The sequence below is a fragment of the Bidens hawaiensis genome, unplaced genomic scaffold (assembly GCF_021521415.1).
Source record: "Bidens hawaiensis isolate Kalapana, Puna unplaced genomic scaffold, B.hawaiensis_p1.1 tig00009686_1, whole genome shotgun sequence".
NCBI lineage: Eukaryota > Viridiplantae > Streptophyta > Magnoliopsida > Asterales > Asteraceae > Bidens > Bidens hawaiensis.
In genome coordinates, this window is record NW_027491726.1 from 245,303 (window position 1) to 253,505 (window position 8,203).

The 8,203-nt window shown below is 38.5% G+C and overlaps 1 pseudogene across 1 annotated transcript; it reads left to right on the forward strand.

The window, feature by feature from the left end:
* The first annotated feature begins 1,769 nt into the window (after positions 1 to 1,769).
* Positions 1,770 to 7,418, forward strand: LOC143533410 (nitrate regulatory gene2 protein-like; annotated as a pseudogene). The gene is made up of 4 exons (XR_013135352.1): positions 1,770 to 3,040; positions 3,223 to 3,407; positions 6,280 to 6,503; positions 6,578 to 7,418. The product of XR_013135352.1 is annotated as a nitrate regulatory gene2 protein-like (transcript).
* Positions 7,419 to 8,203: the final 785 nt, after the last annotated feature.

An 8,203-nucleotide genomic window follows, 5' to 3' on the forward strand; every position in this document is an offset into this window, starting at 1 on the left:
TACTTGGGGAATGCGTGACATACTAACCAATGAACAAAGGACACCTGGCCAGGTTGTTATAACCGTGCACATGGTGAGGGTGCGATCCATCCTATCAGCTGGTGACACGTGTCCAGGTTGTTATACTCATGCACATGGGACGTATAGCCCAACCTATCACAAGAAGACACGTGTCCAGGCGGTTATCAAAGATCTTCTAGAAGAGGACAGCCGCCTCAATCATCTTCCATCATCCTTCGGCTATAAATACCTTGTCAAACGGTATGAGGTATTCATTCACTCACATATATTCCGACTACACTTAGTCTTTATACATAAGTACTTTCTTCATTATGAACGTTACTGATTCTCACGCCGGAGGGTGGTTACAGGAAGACACCCCTCTTGTCCTTCCTGTAACGAGACTCACGGTGTCTGGTTTGCAGGTTCCGGTCACTGGACTTTAGGAAGCCTTTCTCATATCGTGGTAGTAATTATCGTATTGTACCCTGTGGACTCACCGGATCCAGGACCCATACCCAGAGAGTGGATCAGTGTTTATTCAGATCGGAGGAGATAGCTTTTTTGTTTCACGCTTCTTCTATGTTAATAATGTTACCATACTGGACGAGTTGTCGGATTAGTTAAAAAATAATAATTAAGGGTCGAAAAGACATAACGATTTTTATTTTGTAAATGCGTGTCTAGAATAATCTAAATAAGTTTATTGTTTAAACAAGTCATCTTATAATACAATAATTCAACCGATTTTAATCGTATAGCCTCATTTATTGTGTGATTTGTGAAGCACCCCACTTCATTGACAACATAAAAAGGCGGTGGATCATAAATACATTTGTTTATACACATTCAAATTATTGGAACATACCATATCCGAAAGTATTTTTTATGTATTACAAGTTATTTTAACTTCATGTCATGAAGCAAAATTCTTGTCGGGCATTAGTTACAAATGTAACTAACAAATGTCATTTTTATGCACGTTACCTTAAGTTATATATTAAACTTATAAATATATCTCTTTATTATAGATGCATTTATATTTTAGTGCTCATGCCATGTAAGGATTACCTTCACATCAATCAACAAAAATTTATGTATCCGTTTTAAAAAATAAAATATGCCAAATGTTAAAAAATCAAACTTCAAAACAACTACCTTAAAAAGTGATTTGTAACAAAATGATTGGCTTATTTCATTAACGGTAAATTTTATTAGTTAATCACCGCATGGGTTTTAATATATATAATAGTGAATAATGAAGTATAAAATGAGTTGAGTGATGAATTTAAATAATAAAAAAAAATTGAGTGACAATGATGTGATGAATGTTGAATATGTACATTACCAAGATTTAACTATTAACCATTAAATTCACATCTAAACTGTTTTACCACCCAACCAAAATGAAAATAACAATAATACATAGCTTTACGGGTTAAAATAAATTTGTTAGGTGGCTAAGAACAGAGTAACAAATAAATAAATAAATAAATAAATTGGACCGTTTAAGTTACCCATGAGTAATAAATTTCTTACCGGTGATCAAAATGTATGTATTAAAATTTAAAATGATTTGGAGCAATTTATTGATTTTTCACTTATTATTCTAACTTGTTCATAAAAAAGAAAAGAAAATAAAATAAAGAAATTCCCGTTTTTGTTAGTTAACAAGGACACACACGCTCATCACTCTGCCACCACTTTCCTCTTTCTAAATCAGTCTCCAATTATCCATCCAACCATCCTAATACCATAGCTCCACCGTCACCTGCCCTTATTATTATTCCCATTCCCACATGGGCTGCACCGCCTCCAAGCTAGGCAACGAGGACTCCGTCCGCCGCTGCAAAGAACGCCGTCGTCTAATGAAAGACGCCGTCTACGCCCGCCACCACCTCGCCGCCGCTCACTCCGACTACCTCCGTTCCTTAATTCTCACCGCCTCCGCCCTCTCCTCCTTCGCCGCCGGTGAACCCCTCTCCGTCGCCCACCACACTCCCGCCGTCCTCCTCCCTAATCCTCCCAAACCCACCACCACCGCCGCCGCCGGAATATTCGCCGGAGCCAAAATTCGAAAACCCAATTAAACCCCCTTCCACACATTCCCACCAACCACCAACTCCACCGGCGCCGGAATATTCGCCGGCGAAGGCTAAACTCCCGCAGATTCTCGCCGGAGACACTCACCGGAAACATCACCGGCACCGGAAACAAAAACAAAATATGAAACTGCCTCATATACTATCGGAATCAAGTGAAGCTTCTTACTCACCACCTAAAGCTAATCACAGCTACAACCCAGATCAATACACTTACAACACACAACCCAATTACGCATCAACGCCGTCACAAGCTTCCTCCGTCTGGAACTGGGAAAACTTTTACCCGCCGTCGCCGCCGGACTCTGAATACTTCAATCGCCGGAAACCCACTTTCGAATCCGAAGACGACACGTCATCAATCCATTCAGAACAACAACAGAGGAGTCATAAGGGTTCTGTTTATTCAGCTAATTATTCAACAAAATCATACCATCATCACAAAACTGATAATAATCATAATAATAATAATAATATTATCGAATCGGAATCGGAAGAAGAAGAAGACCCAGAAGAAGTGCAATGTAGTGAATGGGATCGTGATCATTACAGTACTACAAGTTCAGCTTCCGATGAAGAACAACAACAAGAAGAAGAAATTGATTCCAGATCGGAGATTGAGAGTCCATCTAATTTCGGATCCTCGGTTCACAACGAGTCGGTGGGTCCGACGCCGTCCGCTGCGATATCAAAGTATTCAATGGAGACTAAATCGGTGAGGTCTGAGAACGTGGGATCGTCGTCTTCGGCGAGCTGGAAGACAGGTCAGCAGGACGATAATAACGATATGCGGATGGTGATTCGGCATCGAGATTTAATGGAGATCGTTGCGTCGATCAAAGAGTATTTCGATAAAGCGGCTGATGCGGGCGAACAAGTGTCGGAGATGCTGGAAACCGGTCGAGCTCAGCTGGACCGGAGTTTCCAGCAATTGAAAAGTAAGTTTTATTAATTTTAGGTTTTAATAGATTTGTTTTAGATTATTATTATTGTCGGAAGATATAATTAGTGTTTAAATCGAAACAAAAGACAAACGTATAACCTTTTGAATTGCAAAAACAAGTCTTTTAAAAACTGATCTTGAAGTCCTAACATTACTATTATTATTAAATTTATGCAGAGACGGTGTATCATTCGAGTGGGATGTTGAGTAATTTGAGTTCCAGCTGGACATCAAAACCGCCATTGGCGGTTAAGTACCGGTTTGAACCGGGTTCAATTGGTGAATCGGGCGGGTCGAAGAGTCTTGGGTCGACTCTGGACCGGTTGTTGGCCTGGGAGATGAAGCTGTACCAAGAAGTAAAGGTAAATATTATTTACTTATTTAGTTATGATTTAAAGAAATTGATTTTGTTTTTTGTTTTTTTTTCTTTATTTATAAGGGCATCTTTTTGTGAAATATTTTTAAACAAGATCTTGAGAAAAGATGTTTAATGGTGGGAAAAAAGTTGCCTTTTGATGATGATAATCTTTAGTGGGGTGGGGTGGGTGATGGGGGATGTAGAATGACTAAAATGACCCTGGTCAATAGGGATTCATATATGTTGACCATTTTTTTTTCTTTTCACTGAAATCACTGCATTTGAACAGTTTTATCCATAGTGTTATAGAAGAAGGCATCTTGAAACTTGAAAGAACTATTATCCGGATTATAACTGCTATGAACTGACCAAAATACCCTTTGTTAGTAGTAAGGTATCTTGAAAGAAGTATTATCCAGATTATGCTTTGCTGTTAAATGACCAAAATGCCCTTTGTTAGTCTTAATATTGTACTATGTATGACACTGGGTCATGGAAAGTTTTAGCTGGTAAGCTGACCATGTATGACATACTGTGCTATGCCTGATATAAATAAGGGTGTCATGAATATAATATGTTAATGGACCAAAGTGCCCCTGGTAAGTAATATATGGCAGTTCGTCTAGTATGACAGTTTGGGAGTCATGTTAAGTATCCTGAACAGTTTTGTCTAGGTGAAAATGAGATAGGATAAAGTCTGTTGTGTAATGACCAAACTACCCTTTTAAGTAGTAACCAGGGGTCTGATCCAGCATGACAACCTGGATCAATCTTTGTCTGTGATCAAATTTGGAATAGAAGGCCAGTGGGCCATGTGTACGCCTGTCAACATACTAAAAGACAAAAACTTTTTTGTTTTACATGACTACTTGATTTGCAGGCTACAGCAATATGAAATACTCTTTTATCTTGTTCCTATGTTTTGAAGTGGTTTGTGATGCTGTTAAGTGAATATAAAATAGCCTAGTTGACTACCTATTTTAGATCAAATAGCCAGAGTTTTTATTTTTAGGGATAATTCCCAAAATGATCCAAAACAACAGAGAGAAAATAAAAAGGATCCTAATTATGTCCACATTCCCAAACTAACCTATGAAATATGTACTGACCAGACGCTTTAGGAAAACAAACGACATGATTTTTAAACCAATCAAAAGGTGACATGTGTAAAGGATCTGACACACCAGACGAGATTTTTAAAAATCTCGTTTGTTCCGACCATATTTTTAACTTAATTCACTTTTTATAAAACAGTCTACCAAGACGGTTTTTTAATGTTTCTTATTTGGTCAGTTCATATTTTTTTTTCATAACTTCATCTTCTTCATCTTCATCTTTAATTCTCCACAAATTCATAAACCGATCTTAAACTACACGAAGCTTCCACCACCGAACAACTCGTCGGAGCTTTACCCCGGTTCAATTTCACGGCGTAATGACCGTTATACTCCCACCCTCACCACCACCACCACCACCACCGTCCACCACCACAACCTTCACCCAACCTCGCCACCACCACTACCTCCACTAGCCCCACCCCCACCCCACCATAAACCCATCTCGGTTTAAACTACACGAAGCTTCCACCACCGACGGTTTTTCTTTGCCGAAGAAGGTTAAGAAGGGTATTATCGGGATTATGACGATGGTTTGTGGTGGTGATGGGGGTGGAGTTGGTGGTTAGGAAAAATAATGTGGAGAATTAAAGATGAAGAAGATGAAGAAGATAAAGATGAAGAAGATGGAGTTAGGAAAAATAATAATTTGAACGGACCAGATAAGAAACATAAAAAAACCATCTTGGTAGACTGTTTTATAAAAAGTGAATTAAGTTAAAAATATGGTCGGAACAGACAAGATTTTTAAAATCTCGTCTGGTGTGTCAGATCCTTTACACATTTCACCTTTTGATTGGTTTAAAAATCCCGTCGTTTATTTTCCCAAAGCTGGTCAGTACATATTTCATGGGTTAGTTTGGGAATGTGGACATAATTAGGATCCTTTTTATTTTCTCTCTCTTGTTTTGGATCATTTTGGGAATTGTCCCTTATTTTTAACTTAATTAACTTAATTTTAAGTTTTAAGGGAAACCAATATTTATGAGACACATCAACAAGACATGTTGCATGACCCTCTTATGACACATGTCGTAATGTGATTGGTTTGATCTGCGTCTAATGGCGCAAATGTACATTTTTGGCACAAAATGAGCCTAAAAGAGTAAATGTACATTTTTTGCACAAGATCAGCCTAAAAGAGTAAAAGTACATTTTTGGTACAAAATGGGCACATTGGCATTTATTTTGGCACAAAAAATTTGCGAGTATAGTTTTTGGCACAAATATTGGCATAAAAGAAAGTTTTTGTCCCAAAGATAGGCACAGAAGTATAATTTATATTTTTTGGTGCAAAATGGGCACATAAAGTTTTGACACAAAAATTGTGCCTAAAAGTATTTTTGGCACAAAAATGGGCGTTAAAGTAATTTTAGCACAAAAACGGGAGTAAAAGTAGGTTTTTGGCTCAAAATGGGCACAAAACTGTTACTTTTGGCGCAAAAGTCTTTTGGCACCAAAATGGTCGCATAAGTACATTTTGTGGTGCATATGCGGGAAAGATATGCGCATATAATAGGCCAAAAGTACATTTTTTTAGACTTGTCATGCTTTTATTGGTTGTAGTCTTCTGCAATTGTCAAAATTTAAATTTGATAGAAAACACTGAAATGTTTATTTTGTTTAACATGGTTGGTAAACAAGGTTGATCTCGTGATTTTTCCTTGTGTTAGAGAATTTGCGTATAATCTGCAACATTTTTTTTATAGAAATTCTCCAAGTTAAACTTACATATCTATCCACTTTAACTAAATTGTTTAGGCACACGAAGGAGTTAAAATCGAGCACGAGAAGAAGTTATCTTTACTACAAAGCCAAGAATACAAAGGGGGAGACGAAAGTAAACTGATCAAAACAAAAGCATCCATAAAGAAACTGCAATCACTAATACTCGTTACGTCTCAAGCTGCTTCAACCATCTCAACCGCCATTGTTGGCCTACGCGATTCTGACCTTGTGCCACAACTTATTGAACTCTGTCACGGGTAAGTTATTTAACCGAGTAACTGATTCTTGAACAATGTTAATATTGAATATTCACGGATATCAATACATGCAGGTTTATGTACATGTGGAGATCAATGCACCAATGCCATGAAGTCCAAAACCATGTGGTTCAACAAGTCCGGGGTCTAGTCAACCAGTCAACCAAAGGCGCGTCAACTTCCGACCTCCACCGCCAAGCCACCCGTGACCTTGAAGCGGCCGTGTCCGCCTGGCACACGAGTTTCTGCCGCCTTATTAAGTTTCAAAGAGATTTCATCAAATCTCTTCATCAGTGGTTCAAATTGAGTCTTCTTCCCACCAACACCGAAGAATTAAACGTTAACGGATCACAACAGTCGGATGCTTACTTAGTTTTTGATGAGTGGAAGCTAGCCCTCGATCGGGTACCCGACACGGTGGCATCGGAAGCTATTAAAAGCTTCATAAACGTCGTCCACTCGATTTCGTTAAAGCAAGCCGAAGAAAGGAAAGTGAAAAAACGAACAGAATCGGCTTCGAAAGAGCTCGAGAAGAAAATGACTTCTTTGAGAAGTATTGAGAGGAAATATTACCATTCTTATTCTATGGTCGGGCTCGGACTCCCGGGAACCGGGCAAGATACCGGGCACGGGTTGGACGCGCGGGACCCGCTTGCTGAAAAGAAGACCGAGCTCGTGGCGTATCAGAGACGGGTTGAGGAGGAAATGGTTAGGCACTCGAAGGCGGTCGAGGTTACAAGAGCTATGACTTTGAATAATATTCAAACGGGTTTGCCAGGTGTGTTTCAAGCTATGACGAGTTTTTCGGGTTTGATAATGGAGGCACTTGAGGTTGTTTGCAACAAATCTTATGAAATTAAATAGCTCTTTTTACTGGTATAAACGAAAAAGTTTTGATTATAATTCATTGAATCATACGTATATCTATATAAGGACACGTTCAATACATAACCAATTCAATATGAAACTATGCGAGCCACATAATGTGGTTTTGCGGTTCTCGTAGTTCAAAACTTGATTGATTGTGTATTGTATGACCCTTTATATAAATATTCTATATATGTATGTAGTTGATGTAAGAGGGGGTTGATTTTGAAATGTTACAAGATGTAGATATGAATGTGGGAGAGAAAGACAATAGGGGTGGGGTATAGGCATGCAAAAGTTGTTTTGTATTAGCAATTCAATTTTCCATATGACACATGAATTTGATATATATTTTGTGTAATATAAATAATATTTCTATGTTATTTGTATAATGTGAAAATAAATGAATATGATTGTGAAAGGTGTGGGATCTGTAGTGGTTGATGAGTTTATTAGATTATTAAGTGCCATCTCTTGTGCCAACCCATGAAATGTGAAGCTTATGGACAGTTGTATATTTGTATGAACAAATGGTTTTTGAATATTTGCTAATGATATCGGGTTTCTTCACCATTTTTTTTACCAACTACGCACTCCGAAGAATAGCTAGAAATTGATATTTGGCTTGGTGGACAAAAAGGGAAATACAATATCTCTTTCTTGCCCACTGTAGAGGTAGGGTACCAAAAAGACCCGAATACCCTTAAGTACCACCCGCGGGTCACAGCAGAACCTCTAATAGGCCACCTGCGGGACATAGGGATCACCCGCATATCACAGTAGAGGAAGAACGGCCTCATAATAAGCGCGGAAGCATCCTGACACCCTCAAAA